The sequence below is a fragment of the Triticum dicoccoides genome, chromosome 7B (genome assembly GCF_002162155.2).
Source record: "Triticum dicoccoides isolate Atlit2015 ecotype Zavitan chromosome 7B, WEW_v2.0, whole genome shotgun sequence".
Classification (NCBI taxonomy): domain Eukaryota; kingdom Viridiplantae; phylum Streptophyta; class Magnoliopsida; order Poales; family Poaceae; genus Triticum; species Triticum dicoccoides.
Genome location: NC_041393.1, coordinates 65,681,609 through 65,696,470, shown reverse-complemented (window position 1 = coordinate 65,696,470; position 14,862 = coordinate 65,681,609).

The window sequence follows — 14,862 nt, the reverse complement described above, 5'->3', positions numbered from 1 at the left end:
TTGCTCGTAGGTTTATCCTCAAATAGTGGCCTTGTGCCGAGGGAGGTTTGAGCAACTTGGCCACTACTTTCATCCAACTAGTTTACTGGCTCATCTTGGTCCTGTATCTCACCAAAATTCTGCATTACAGACGAGAAAGGAGGCGGTTGAGAAAATGAACCACCCAAATTTTTTGTGCAGTTCAACTGAAATGGAGCATCCTTGGCGTGCAGACTGATTAAGTGACAGATGAATATACGCGTAAACCAACTTGTATGGAATCTTTAGACTCCATGCCATATAGTTCGCTACCATATGTGCCGATAACCAAAAGGCACAAGTTGGGACCAAAGACTAGACTGCGTTTTTCTGGGCTATGCACCAAGCAATATTTTTGGCGTTCACTCTCCTAATATTTGGAGTTTGACAATTGGTTGACGCTGGTTGATACTCGAATGAATATAGGCACTTCTTGTTAACATCGATGCTTGTCTGAGTGAACTTTGGACTACATAGCAGCAACATAAGTACCTGTCCATCTGATCATTTTGTGTAGTTCTACTGAAATCACCCGATGTAATGATTTGCCTGCGAGTTCAGGCTCCAAATTACTCCTTTATGAAATTGGCAAATAGTAGCACAATACCAAATTACCAATACATATGACAGGCACAATAATCAGGATAAAGACCAATACCAACCTGTGTGCGGTAGCATATCAATTACTATTTCCTTTGACTGGAAGCCGAGATAAGCCAAGCGACTGACAGCGAAGGAAGAAAGGAAGCGGAGATTAGCGACTGATGGGAAAGGACGGAAGCTGTCGAGGCAATGAAGCACCCAAAGTTTTTGTGCAGTTCCACCAAAATTGAGCATCCCTGTTGGTACATATATTGAGAGAGTGAGATTACTGTAATAGTGGGACTAGTTGATGAAACATACACTAACAAATAGAAGCACCCTCATTATTTTAATGGGTAAACTTAGCAACATAGTAGTCTTGCTTAAAGAGAGGTATTAGTTTATTTAATCAGTGTCAATTAGCTCAACTCAACACTCAAAGCATTGCCATTTATCATAGGTTGCAAAACTTAAAAGTGCAAAGATAAAGGAGTTTCTCATGACAGTAGCACGATACAAATAGAGATGACAGCAAACTAATATGGATGAAGGCCTTAGGCCCATACCAACCTGAGAAAAAAAGCTTATTCATGTAGTCCCATAAGAGATGATAAAGCACTCACTGGAATCACACAATAGTATATATTTTTGTGCACTTCAAATGTATGGTTGAAATCACTCTTGTTTACCAGTGCTGAGATTATATCGAAAGATTATCAAGAACTTCCAGTAGAGTTAAAGCACTGGCTGGGATACAGTTCATTGTATTGTCTTGTGTAGTTCCACTAAAATGTATGATTGGCACAACATGATCCCTGTTTGCACAAGTAGGAACAAGGTGAAACCTTCATTAGCTTAGTGAGAAAGGATAGGAAGACATTAGCATATTACTCAAACAGTAGCATCAAATTCATGATGGACAATACGCAAAACATTGCCTCATTGAACCAATGGCAATAAATTGACATGCAAAACAATAGCACTATTATGTCATGACACTAATAATATTCCCTCCCTGCTCCACCACATGATTCACCTCCATAGACAAACATTCACACGTACATGATTCAACATAGGGTCCTACTAAAGATTTGTTTAACTCCAACAGGAAAATTAGGCAGTAATAAATTAGTGGTACTTAAGTACTCCTAATTAATTAAGTGATACAGCAGAAGTGGATGGGCTCCCTGGAGGATCGTCTCACATGTAAGGTAGTCGTTGCCGGAGCCCTCGAATAGCCTCGACTGAGGCCTCTAGCTTCAGCAAGATCGCCTTGGCACTGTTTATTCTTCTTCTTCTTCCTCTTCATGCTCTGTTTCTCTTTCTCCTCACCAGTTGGTGAAACCAAGTACATGATTGGCCTTCTAATTCAGAATTGGTTTTGTCAGTGAGGGAGTACAAGTGTATTAGTAAAAAACATCATTATTTTCTCATGGCAGTCGGAAAATAGAGATGAACACATGCATTAAATATCATTCTTACCTAAAGGAAGGTTATGGCGCCAATATGGATGATGAGGATTGGAACACAGATCTCCCTTTGTGCAGTTCCACCCAAAAGAACCAACTGTTCCATCTGACATTCCAGTTAAACAGCACAAAAGTCACTTCTTTTAAGAAGAGTTTTGTGCAGTGCACCAAAATGTCACAACAGCAACCAGGTGAATTGGATATCCATGTTTTCACAAAAAGGCACAGAGGAAACAGTCAGAGTCTCAAACAATTACAGGCAAAAACATTTGGCTAAACTTGTCAGAGTCTCAAACAATTACAGGCAAAAATAGTGGCATGGCTTCATTTTTACCAGGGACATTATATTAAGAACAACTAAGGCTGCGTTCGGTTCAAAGGTTTGGTGCAGGATTTTTGTAGGAACACAATTCCTACGGTATTCTTTCCCTTCCAACCATTCGGAACACGGGAAAGGTGAATAGTGTTTCATAGGAAAGCTGGTTTGGTAGTACTGATTCCATCGGATTAGAAACATCCACACGCTGCTCATTTTTTGGGCGGAAGCCCGAGGCAGGCGCTCGCTGCCATGCGTTAGACAGGTTGATGTGCTGTGTTTGCCGAAATAAAAAAATCAACCTATGTGTGGTACGTGAGGTGAGGACAAGAGTAGTCACTGTGCATCTGAATAAACAAATAGCATCTCATACTGCCAAGCATGCTACTCTAAAAAAACAAATCTATACATTTCGTAGTCCATCCGAACACATTCTCTTGAGAGTTTCCTCTGGTTCGCTATTCCATAGTTTTATACCTACATTCCTTTCCTATTCCTCTATTTCCATCAAGACCTCTGTTTTCTGCCCCTTTATTCCGACCGGAGCCTAAATATTTGGTATAAGGGCATGGGCCGGTCGGTGCACCAGCAGTACAGCACCATGTACGTAAACAGGGGCATAAAGTGGTGATTCATAGTTTGTTGCCCCAAGAAACAAACATCCAAGAAACATATCTGGGTTGGTCCCATTTTTGTTCACTCTAGCCACCTACTCGTATGTGTGGATAGCAAATCTAGTCCTGGTCATACCACTGTGTACAGCGTTACCCGTATATTGCCCTTTTCGACCAAGAGACCGGTTAGATGACCAGTCTGTACTACTTTCATCCCCTTTCCTTCCTGTTTGTATCAAGTCCGATGTACATACTAAATTCCCCCACCCCCACTTTATTTCAATGACAAGTATTTTCGGACAGAGGGAGTACAAGATTCGACTCCATGAAGTAGCTTTACCTCTAACAATAGAAGAAGAAAAAAGATGACATTGGACCATCCGATCGAGAGGGGCTGAGAGGTAGAAAATGATGCACATGCAGCGACGTAGCAAGCTAGGGAAGTAGAGCTAAGGAGGTTTCGAACGAAGATATACCTGAAGGTCATCGGGATGTGGATAGGTGGGCGGCGGGAGGCCGGATCCGCCCACAGGCAACGACAAAGGGATCGGAGGACCTCCCGCACCGGCGCTCAGCTAGAGATAACGGTGTGGCCGGTAGTGGGTCTCCTCCCTTGCTGTCGACGACGGCCTAAACGCTGCCCCTCCTCCCCTTCACCGGTGGAGGGGGATACGTCCGGATCTGTAACCAGCGGTGAGGATAGAAAGCCAGTGTTTTTTGAAGGGAGAAAGACAGTGTTACTACCCCTATCTTGTTTAGATCTAGAGAGGATGAGAGTGTGTGAATAGAGCAGCCCTAGAAAGCAAGCGTGAAAGCTCCGGCCTATATATAAGTAGTGGGGTAGTTTTCCTTTTTCACTCCATCAAAACAATCGTTAAAAATTGTGTACTACTACATGCTAGGTCAAGGTTTTTTTAGTTGTTGATTGTATTTTGAGATAGCTACCCGCTTGTTCCAACTGGTGTTACGGTGTGCTAGGTCGCACTTTGTATCATTCAAGTCTGGTACTACAAGTCCCTCCATTAAATGAACAACCACCCCCTCGTAAAAATTGTGAACAAGCCCACTTCTAAAATTAGCGGAAACGTGGGTTCCCCCAACATGCATTATTATTTATATTTTCTACTCCCTCCGTTCCTACATATAAGTCTTTTATATTAGCCACACCTAAGACAAGAATTTTTTTATTAGCAGTGAACCCCACATGTCATAGACACAAAAACTGTGGCAAGATTCCCTTAGGCAAGCCAAAGTGTGTCTAACAATTTGAGCAACTCAGGTTAGGCAAGTGTGGCAAGTGTGGGAAAAATAATGTGGCAACATAAGACAAACATAGTCACAATCCAAACAGCCCCGTGATTTTTTGCGACATGCATGAAAATTTGGTTAGTTAAATTTATAGTCAAAATTTGGCAAGGTGCATCAAATCAACACATCCAAGTATCAAAAGGAAAGTCACAGCATGCATGCATGCGTGGTACTCCCTCTGTTTCCAAATATAAGTCTTTCTAGAGATTGCAACAACTGACTACTCCCTCCGTTCTTAAATGTAAATCTTTTTAGGGATTCCAGTACAAACTACATACGAATGTATATGGACATATTTTAGAGTGTAGATTCACTCATTTTGTTTCGTATGTACTCCAGTTCATAGTGAAATCTCTAAAAAGACTTATATTTTGGAACGGAGGGAGTACATACGAAGCAGAATATGTCTACTCGTAGCCCATTTGAAATGTGTAAAAAGACTTTTATCGAGTGTAGTGCTTTGATGTGTCGTGTCAACTCATACAAGACCGAGAAATTTGATTACTACGACGCCCTCTCCCTCGTGGACTGAGCTCTGGTGCCTTAACAGCACCTGCCGTTGGCTGCATGACAGGTGGGCCAACCACCTGTTGGGCCCACCTGTCATGGACGCAAAGGCAGGAGCAGTAAGTAGAAGCTTTTGCTACACGCTATCCCTCCCGCACGAGGTGCACGGACATGCAACAGTGGATTCAATACTGTAGAACTAGGAGTAACATCATTGTTCGTCTTCTCGAAGAGGCGAAGAGCCAAGCGCAAACCGAACATGGCAGTTGCGAACGCTCGCGTGGTGCGGTTCCTTGGAGTACTAGCCAGGCTCTGGCATGAGACAAAATTTCTACTCCCTCCGTCTAGGTGAGTAGGTCATCTTAGGTTGTGCACCGTGACCAAGGAGGAGGGGAAAACTAGAGAACTTAATGTTCATTTGCTAATTAATAGCATTGCATGCAATGAACTAATCACTGCATGTCGTGTTTGGTAGTCTCAAGTCATTAAAAGCATGCACACCCCACATCTCTTATTGGTTGATATGTCAAGAAACAAGAAATGATGTAGAATTTAATGCACCGCGCCTAAGTGTTTTGGGATTATTTGGTTTTCGTAAGATGACTTACACACCTAGACGGAGGGAGTATTGTTTAACAATTAAACTCCATTATCCATTGGTTGATACTCATTCTGCATAGGTCCACGCACTTAGCACCATTTCCTCCTCGGGTCAACAATGTTTATTTGATAATTAATAGCATTCCATGCAATGAACTAGCCATTGCAAGTCATTAAAAGCATGGACACCTCTCATCTCTTATTGGTTGATACGTATGTCAAGAAACAAGAAACAAGGTAGAAGTTAATGCACCGCGCCTAAGTGTTTTGGGACTATTTGGTTTTCGTAAGATGAGTTACACACCTAGACGGAGAGAGTAGTATAGACCTGTAAACCGGAAAGGAGTATTTGCCTTTCTAGAGATTTCAACAAGTGACTAGACTTCGGCTCAAAAAAAAACAAGTGACTAGACTACACCATGTGCAGTACCCCCTCTCTTCCGGTTTATAGGGCTCAAATCTCAAATCTCATGAACCAAGGCATTTTGCTAGTGGAGGAATGTATCTCGTACTTTACAAAACTACCCTAATTAAACTCATGCATTAATTACGTAGTTCTCTCGTTTTCCTCTCCCCCTTGGTCGCGGTGCACAATATTGAGCACTCCTATATGACTAGCCGCTCTATCTAAATGCGTGACATTTCAAAGCATCCGGGCTCGCTTACCATCCACCAAATCACAGCGAGGTGCTACAATCGAGACTCACCTGTCACCCCGGTGTGGCCGTCATGACCCGTCATATCACAAAACCCACACCTTTACCAGCAGTGGTAATGTGGCCTCCAAGTTGGACTGGACGAAGCAACCATCATTTCATTGGAACGCTCGTTCAAGCCCTTTCTTCCCTTTCTTGAAGAAAACCTCACTCCAGGCTACTCACTTCTGCCATTTTTCTTCTCTACCGACGAAGGAAAGGTGGGCGAATCAGTTATGCTGCTATATTTTCATTCCAATAATCTTCTTTTTGCGAAGCACCGACCAATTCTCACATCCTATTCTTTTCCCATTTTCATTACGATTGTGGTTTCCTTTCGATTGCTTTTTGTTTGTCAATTCATTGATGGATCCTGGAGCACTAGGCAAAGAGTTGTCGGCAGACAACCCACTGGAGGCAGCGATCTCCAGGAAGCAAGCACTGACCAACGAGTTGACCATGTTGGCGGGCCAACCCATGGAGACGAAGAGCTCCAAGAAACAAGCACTAGCCAAAGAGTTGAGGACGTTGGCGGACGAACTCCTCAAAGAAAGTTGGGAGAACAGCAAGGGCCCCACCGTGCCTACCCCAGGAACTCTGATTGCCACCTATGTGAGTCTCAAGACCGAGTTTGAGGAGATAGTCGCCGTTGAGAAGCAGTATTCCCCTGCCAAGGTGATGGCCCCCATCGAGGACGAGGAGATGGCCCCCGGAGGGATGAGATCCCCCGGTGAGCTGCACAAGGTAAAAAATAATGGCTTATTACCATAGTTGTTGTTTTTGATTATTTGCAATGTGCTTGCTTTTTCATTATTTGCAATGTGCTTGCTAATATGTTAGGGTTGTGCAGGTGTCGGTGGTTGTCCTTGATGATTCCGATGTCGTGGCCTGTCCTGTTGGCATCGCCCCGTAGATTGATTCCGATGCCTCTGTCCATCCTGTGGACATCGCGCCGGAGATCGATTCCAATGTCGCGGTCAGTCCTGTGGACATCGCCCCAGAAATCGATTCCCATGCCGCTGTCCGTGCTGTGGTCGTTGCCTGAGAGATCGATGACAAGAAATAGTTGGTCGCGCTAATACTTCAGGGTAGTTTGCATTGCCCTGTGTTTAATTACCAGAACGATGCATGTTATCAAACCATCTTAGGGCTAGTGCACTGTCTTGTGTGGGCGGATCTTGCTACTTTTGTTTGATAGTGAATCATGCGAACCCTCTCCGAGTTATGGAAACAGATGTATCCTCGACAGCTTTTGATGTAATATATGCCATGCTTAGATGTAAATTTGAAATGTTTATCATATCAGCAGGGCTTGTTTGATGATTCTTGGTGTTAGTAGGCTAGCTACTGTGTGAGCTATAGTACTTGCAAAACACTCACCGAAGAGAAATGTTGGGGCTGATGAGCTCGTGGTACACTTATACTTATCCCTCGTCGATCGACCAATAGCCCTAGCTCCTAAAATTGTAGGCTTAGCGATCGATCAGACATCAGTTGACATACATTCAGGCCTCATTTGGTTCATAGGGTAGGAAAATCGTAGCAAAAGTACAGAGAACGTGCAACACAAAATCATAGCAGTGCAGAGACGTACTCCCTCCGTTCCAAAATAGATTACCTAGGCGGGCTAGTTTGGCCTAGTGGGTTTCAGTGATATGACGTGGTACAGTGCCGTCCAGTCTTCGCGTGTGGTAGCAGTATTGTGGGTACAGTAAGTTTTCTTGAAGAAGCAGAATTCAACAAAGTCATGATGGTTCCTTCGTCCGAACAACTTACAGTGGGAAAGGTTGGGCCTGCGATACGATCGGGGTAGACCAGGATAATTTTGTGCATGGCAGGTGGACCAGGATGGTTGACGTCCCACATGTCGGCGAATGAAAGTATTCTTTTCGATATAGAGGACGAGCAATGAGTATTCATTATTTATTTTTGATGAAAGCTATTGTCTCCATGTTACTCCTTGACTTTGTCAATGCCTCTCTCTCCTCCACATAAGCGAGGACTACTTGTTGTGCATGCAGCGGGCAGCTGGTGTCTTTAGGGGCCAGGGCGGTGAGAGCGGGCTCCGGAAGAGGTCCGGACTCCAGCATGGCCCACCTCACATTATCACCATATATTTCTTGGAGTCCGTGTGCGGCGGGCGGGCGATCTCTTCTCCCTCCCCCATTTCTCTCTTCTCAGCCGACGCCCGCCGAGCGATTAGATTTCGGCTATCGACGGTTTATTCTTTTTTGAAGAATCGACGGTTTATTCAATTACGGTCCCACATGTCAGTGAAATTGCAAGACAACGCGTGTCCCCTCTGGTGAGCGGCGTGCGAGCCGGACTGTCGGGGTTGCGACGCGTACGAGTCGTAAGTGTGCCGCCTTTTCCTTTAGAACTTGCGAAGCGTAACATTTTCGCGCGATCGATCGATAGAAATCTAGAACAAAATGACGAGGGCGGTGCTTTCCCACTCGTTAGGCGGGCTAGTTCGAGTGATATGACGTGCTACAGTGTCGTCCACTTGTTCCATTTTTATGTAAGCAAGAGTTTACACTCTTACACGGGAGGAGTGTGAAACACCGCGGATCTGATTTTGATCAAGGGATAACTATTCCCTACCAAATAATGGAGGATTGTTAGCGATTATAACATGATAGTTAGGGCATCTCCAGCGCTGGCCCACAAATTTACACCGGCATCTGTCCGAGGACACTGATGGATGCCATCCGATGCTGCCCGCATACCTTTCGACAACTATATGAACTAACCGGACGAAATTCGTGCAAACAAAGCAAATTTCAAATTAACCGGATGAAATTAACTGGAGGAAATTCATTACATTTCGAAAACTTTTCCTACAAACTGGACGAAATTCATTATATATTTCGCACAAACCGTACTAAACCTACTGTAAACCTAATCTAAACGATCGCCGGCGCCCGACCACCATGTCCGGCCAGGAACCCGAGAAAGCCGGCCATTGCCTTTGCCTCCTCCTCATCCGCCTCGATAACCTCCTCCTCCGGCCGGAGCACAAGGTTATGAAGATTTCCGCCTTCACGTCACCGTCAAGCGGCTAATCGGCCGCCGATGTTTACCCCGCCAAGCTTGGTGTCGACTGAGTGGAGTAGCGGTGGCCTTCCCGGGACCAGAGCGGCGGCGACCTACCATGTACTACTCTTCCTCGCTGCCGGCTGTGCCCGCGCACGAGCGCCGGCTTCGTGGTAATGGCGGCGGAGGGCGGCCCGGGGGGTGTCGGCGATCTCCTTCGTTTGCTCCTGCGACAGTACGTCGAAGAGAGCTTTGGAGCGCGCCCGGAGCGCAGCCGCCGATGTCCCTCGTCTGCTCCTGCGACAGTACGTCCAAGACAGCTTCGGAGTGCCAGGAGTCCATGGTTGAAGTGGTGCCGACAGAAGGAAGGGACCGGAGGAGAGTAAGTGTGGGTCTTTGGCTATGGCTGGGAGCTGGGGCTCAAGTTAATATAGCAGGCGAATGGCAATGAGCCGCGGCGGACGGATGGACAACTAGCGCCGGAGTACGTTCATCGGGCGTGAATGCGGATGCTACTTCAGTGACTTAACTGCAGATGCATTTGGGTTACTGACATCTGGGCCCAATGGGCGTCTGGCCCGCATGTCAGTGACACACCAATTGCACCTGCAGTTAAGTCCGTTGAATGCGACATTGACATTCTGGAGAGACGGTGACCGTTTCAGGAAGGAAGCGCGCGCTAGCGATGGAAGGGGTTTCGGTGTGCAGTGGCACTAAGATCGGTCGCTCACGATAGTACATACTCCATACCATACTACCATAGTACCCTCTCTAGCTTAGGATGTTTTATAGATTGTCGTTGTGATGGACGATATAAATGAGCAAGGCGGTCCGAGTATGACCATTGGTGGTGAGCCAGGTGAATACATGCTCAGCGTTCGCGTAGGCCTCCATCAAACGTCTAGACAGTAATCTCAGGCACCGCCGGGGCACGCAGGTGATGGGCTCGCTATTTGCATTGCGCCATGAGCAGGACTTTGATTTAGAAGGCGACGTGCATGCATTAGCACGCTTTGAGCGTGGGCGTGAGTGTCTGACGTGAAGTATTTCATTTTCATTTGGCTGACGAGGGTGCGTTGCAGCGACGAGTCCATGGTTTGATTCCCCACATACGCATAATTTTGGTTTTTACAGTATTTCTTTCTCCATTCACAGGTAGGCCCGCGTAGGTAGATAAAGAACATGAGCTGACGAGGCGCATGCGGACTGTTTGACTAGTCAACCATACAAATACGAAGCTATACGCTGAGCCAGCGACCGTATAATCACCATATCTCGTATACAATGATCAAAGTGAGCTATCAAGACAAGTTCGATGACCGCCAATGCATTTTACTTGGTAATAAATGACCAGGATTGAAGGGGAATCCTAATTTGCTTCGTCTTCTGTCCTTGAGCTCTTGACAAACCAATGCACTATACGATTGTCCGGCCACTCCACCCCAGAGCTCTTACCAAGCGTCATTCATGCCACCGCGCTGCACACTAACCGGTAAGGCAGCAATGGCATCCCGCCATGCCGAGTTCCTCGCCGCCCACGAACGCACACAAAATGGTAGGGAAGCGATGGCATCCCGCTGTGCCGAGTTCATCACCGCTCGCGACCTCACAACTATGTGGGAGGAATTTGAAGATGCCAAGGTCGAATGGGCGGTAGAGCAAGAGGTGGCCAAAGCCGCACAGAGGGAGCGGAAAAGTCAGAAAGCAGTCAAGAAAAGAGAGGCCCGCCTGTCGGTGTCAAAACCGGTGGATCTCTGTTAGGGGGTCCCAATCTGTGTGTCTTAGGCTGATGGTAACAGGAAGCAAGGGACACAATGTTTACCCAGGTTCGGGCCCTCTCGATGGAGGTAAAACCCTACTTCCTGCTTGATTAATATTGAAGATATGTGGAATACAAGAGTAGATCTACCACGAGATCGTAGAGGCTAAACCCTAAGAGCTAGCCTATGATGGTATGATTGTAATTGTGATCGGCCTTCTAAGGACCATCCTCTCCGGTTTATATAGACACTGGAGAGCTAGGGTTTACATGGAGTCGGTTACAAGGAAGGAAACATAATATCCGGATTGCTAAGCTTGTCCTCCACGCAAAGGAGAGTCCCATCCGGACACGAGCCGAAGTCTTGAGTCTTGTATCTTGACGCTTCTATAGTCCGGACGATGTATATAGTCCGGCTGTCCAGATACCCCCCTTATCCAGGACTCCCTCACCGCCGCCGCAAGAAAGAAAAGGATGCACGCGCTGCTGCGGAGAGGTCGGCGGAGATCCAAGCACGGTGGGGTGTCGTCGACAAAGCCGGGAGGGAGAACGACGGTGTCTGGCCAGCATGTGAGAAGTAGTAGTACTAGTAGTTAGTGTGTGTGTGTGTGTCTGAGTACGAGCATGTACCAGTACTACTAGTTACTATTGTAGTTTTTAGAGCAAATTACTAGTACATTAGCCTAGACTAAATGGAAAAATTCCTATCCTATGCATCAAATGGCATCTCTTTCTCTATAGGAATTGAGATGCATGTAATCTCACTTCCTATGATTTTCATATTCTTATCCTATGAACGAAAGGAGGCCTCTGTTGGAGTAAATATTGTAGCTAGCAGTACTGCTGGTACAGTAGTTTTCTTCAGGAAGCGGAATTCAACAAAGTCAGGATGGTTCCTTCGTTCGAGCAACTTCAAAGTGGGAAGTGGGCCTGTGATTTGATGGCTCATTAGTCATTGTTACTGCGGCGCGATGACCTGGGTGACTCTCCCTTGGAGTTCTGCGTGCATGGCAAGTGGACCAGGATGGTCGATGTCCCACATGTTGGCGAACAGAAGTATTCTTTCCGATATTTAGGAGCAAGGAAACCGTGTGGTATAGTATCACTGCTGATTGGTTCGCAAAAAAATAGTTTCACTGCCGATTTATAATTATTTTTTATTTCTGATGAATGCTAGCGTTTCAACTCTTACGACGAAGGGTGCCAAACACGGCACGTGCTGGATGTCCCACACGTCAGCAAAAGGAGTGGGACATGAACAGCGTGATAGAGCCCAACGTAAAAAACAGCGTGGTAGAGCGTCTCCACTTCTTCCACTTCTGGGTCGTAGACCACACGTAGTAGTACTTAGTGGTATGAATGATACAAAGTGCGAGCTGGAGAGAAAGACACATCTAGTTGGAAGGTCTCGGGGCATACACGTAAACAAATATAAAAGTTAATATGTGCCTCCAACTAATATAGTACTAGTAGAGTACTTAGGCACGTACTCCATAACATCACCGTGCATTGCACGTACAACATTTAGTGGTAGTACGTAGTAAGAGACAAATGTCGCCCAAGAGTTCCCTTCTCGACCTACTTTTGGGTGTTTGGTAGAGTGTATGGAGGGTGCATGAATCCACACTAGTTTAGCACAAATACACTTGAAGCATGCATGAAGAGAGCATGCATGAAGAGGGGTGTTGCGTTGAGCATGCATGAAGAGGGAACAACTATGCTGAGACGAGAACGCAAACCAACACCCTGTATGCCACGCATGTTCATACCATTTGTGCCTTTCTACTTCACTTACTGCACTAGATTACTCAGGTTCGTACGTCCACTCCTGGGTACATGTCCGTCTCGTAGTTCTAGTGCCATGTGTTCTTCATATAGATGGAACGATCGTTGCATAACACGTGCGCCTTGATGCTAGATGTCTCGCGTGTTGGAAAAAGGATGAACAAAGCTCACGTAAAAAAATAGAGTGGAAGAACATAGATTCCAGATGACCGAGAAGGAGCAAGGAACCTCGTGGTGGAGCGTCTGCACTCATAATATTTAATATTATTCAACGATATAAAATTAACCAATCATCTCCATAGTGGACTGGAAGAGTACGAAACACGGCAGCCCAGTGTAGTTACATCATGCTAGTACATGGCTAACCCACGCTATCACCATATCTCTTGGCTTCCGTGCGACACCTATCTCTAGTAGTCCAGCAGCCTGTATCACTTCTCCCTCCTCGTATGTATCAAAGTGCGGCGGGCTGGCGTTTCTGCCGTCTATTGAGGTCAGTTAACTATCACATGTTAGCGACATGCCAAGAGCATTCTAAAAAAATTCCTTTCACGTTCCGTTTTCAAAAAGAAAAAATCCTTTCATGTACGAATTTGCCTGTATGCTTTGAGAAACTTGCATGTCCTATACTGCTCCTGTTTGTTACTCTAACTTAGCTAGAGGTTAGACTAACTCATGACTGACCCTGAAGTAACTATAGCCAAAGAGGTGTTTGGGTGACAGGGTTAGATTGACAATAAATGCACTTCATGGAGAGAGAAAAGTGATTTTTCAGTGGTCCCAATGAGAACTATCTCCAGTTAGCACCTCTTGGGTGGGATAGTTTTTTTGGTGGGTTCGGTGCAACTTGCTCCAATTTAAACTCTCGTACTTGGATACTTTAGGGCTATTTGAGCCCCAACTAGCTCAAACTAACTCTAACCCATGGATCCAAACAAGGCCTATGGCCAGTCTAGACGCGGAGCAGTCGCGTGCACCGGGAAGCGGCGCTCTCTCGGTCGTCGCGCCACTTCAAAGCCGATGCCAGTGAGAGGTCGCCTCCGCTCTGGCCGGGCATTAATGCGGCACTGACGCTCCAGGGCGACGCTGACTGTTTCACGCGGGAAGCGCGCGCTGGCAAGGGAGTATAGGTTTTGAACTTTTTCAGGTGTAGTAGTAATGGTAGTTTGCAAAACTACTCAGTTTCCTAAGAAATTGTGGTAAAAAACATTACTCCACAGCCCTCTTCCCTTCTCCTTCCTGCTCGTGATTTACGTGTCCATGTTAACATGGTTGTGTCAAAAAAATGTCACTTCCTACTTGTGATTTGCGTTATATAATTACAAGCAAGATTCCCGTGCATTGCACGGAACATCAATATGCATTTTTTTACAAAACACATGTTGTGATTGACCCATGCAGGAGTAATCCCATGTGTAAAAACTAATGATATCTCAAGAATTTTATCGGAAAACAGGTATCTCAAGAATGTCATCAAAAAATGAAAGATGAGAGATAAGGCGAGGAGGAGTGGAGCGTGGTGGTGACTGGTGGTCGGAATGGGCGGCGGCAGCGGCCACCATGCATGCTAGATTGTTCCAGAGACTTATTCCTTTTTTAATTGCTGAGCAATGAGGTTGCGGGAGATAATGATGTGGAGAGAGGTGCGGGTATCTTTTGTAAGATTATCATAGTTTGCTTCCTATCCGTCAGATATAGATCATACGGTCTGTATTACAAGATGGCAGGCACACCATCATCGCCAACTCATTTTTTTATAAGGGTACAGATGATAAGTTTGCTGACTACTAAAGTAAAGTGGAATCCGTCCATGTTATGCAAGTAAATAAGGTGATTGTTTATCATACGGGTAAGGTTGGATGAAGGGTGGTAGGAACAAATGCTCTGCCTAGAGCATGTGTGTGTGAGATGGAGTCTTAGTGTGTTGGTGTGTGTGTGTGTGTGTGAGAGAGAGAGAGAGAGATGGAGTCTTAGTTTGTGTGTGTGTGAGACAGAGAGAGAGAGAGATGCAATCTAAGTGTGTGTGGGGGGGGCGTGTGTGTGTGTGTGTGTTTGTGTCTGTGTGAGAGAGAGAGAGAGATCGAGTCTTAGCGAGTGTGTGGGGGAGTGTGCGTGCATGCATGTGTGCGTGCGTGCGCGCGCGCGCGCGCGTCTATGTGTGTGTGTGTGTGTG